At 31.2% G+C, this 263-nt stretch overlaps 1 protein-coding gene across 1 annotated transcript in view; it reads right to left on the bottom strand.

Annotated features, from left to right (window-relative positions):
• The window catches only part of LOC119592225 (galactoside alpha-(1,2)-fucosyltransferase 1-like), a 12,569-nt gene that overhangs the window by 11,507 nt on the left and 799 nt on the right, over nucleotides 1-263 (bottom strand). The window lies entirely within an intron of this gene.

Genomic DNA, 263 nt, shown 5'->3' with positions numbered 1-263 from the left:
AAGAGCCGATTGCAAAAATTTCTCTCTCGAAAAAAAAAAATCTAATTTTATTAATATACAAAAAAGGAAAACGGCAAATTGAATTACAAATACAAAAATACTGAATGTAAATAAAACAGGTTATTTGCATTGCATTGTAGGTAATGAAGGTAGATCAGTGGTGCCAGAGGAAAAAGTAATTGGGATAATATTCAAGGTTAAAGCCGAGTTACGATTTTGGTAACACTGTTCAAATCATCTTTCGAATGACGAAGAGAAAGCAC

The sequence above is a fragment of the Penaeus monodon genome, chromosome 29 (assembly GCF_015228065.2).
Source record: "Penaeus monodon isolate SGIC_2016 chromosome 29, NSTDA_Pmon_1, whole genome shotgun sequence".
NCBI classification, from domain to species: domain Eukaryota; kingdom Metazoa; phylum Arthropoda; class Malacostraca; order Decapoda; family Penaeidae; genus Penaeus; species Penaeus monodon.
The sequence above is the reverse complement of the archived record's forward strand: the minus strand, read 5'-3'. Positions and strand labels throughout refer to the sequence as shown.